Genomic DNA, 771 nt, shown 5'->3' on the forward strand with positions numbered 1-771 from the left:
ATCACACACCCTTAATCCTAGTACTTTGGTACAGGTTCTTACTAAACAGCTCATACTCATAGTATTCCTCTGGTTTTCAGCCTTCCCAGCACTGGGATTACAGGTGTGCACCACCGCACCCAGACTTGGTGGCTGGCTCAGTGTCCTCGGGGGCGTGTCAGGTGGGGCATGTGGTACCCAGGATCGAACCCTGGTCCTTGTGCTTGCCTAAACAGGCACTTAGTCTGCTGAGCTATTTCGCCAGCACTCTTATACCCTTAATCTTAGCATTACATGAATCAGTCCCAGCACCCACACTGCAGATCCAGAAACCTCTGGTAACGCCCCACCTACGACTGTGGGATGCATCAGGGGGACATCTAAACACAAGCCACAGTAATCTCTAATCCATGTAACATTTAATTTGGAAGCAAAGTCTCACAAAGTGTCCCGTTTGGACTAGAACTTTTGGGATCCTCATGTTTGAGCCTTGACAGTTGGCAGAAATGCCATAAATGTTATTTACCTTCCGTGACCATTTTTTTAGTAATAAGAAAGGAACTAGAGAGTGAAAATCTAAAACATTGTATGCAGTCCATAGAGGTGATGAGAGGAGAGCTTAGTCATGGACCTGAGAGATCTGAGAATATTTCTGGTTTCTCTGAAGAAAGACAGGCAAAAGGCTTATCCCTTCTCTCCATGCTTTCTCATCAGAAGCACCTATATAAGCAGCTGTGGCTGAAACATCATTGTTAACTATTTTTCTCTAAACTATGATTTCCAATTCTAACA

Source organism: Octodon degus, unplaced genomic scaffold (genome assembly GCF_000260255.1).
Source record: "Octodon degus isolate 3935 unplaced genomic scaffold, OctDeg1.0 scaffold00146, whole genome shotgun sequence".
Taxonomy (NCBI): domain Eukaryota; kingdom Metazoa; phylum Chordata; class Mammalia; order Rodentia; family Octodontidae; genus Octodon; species Octodon degus.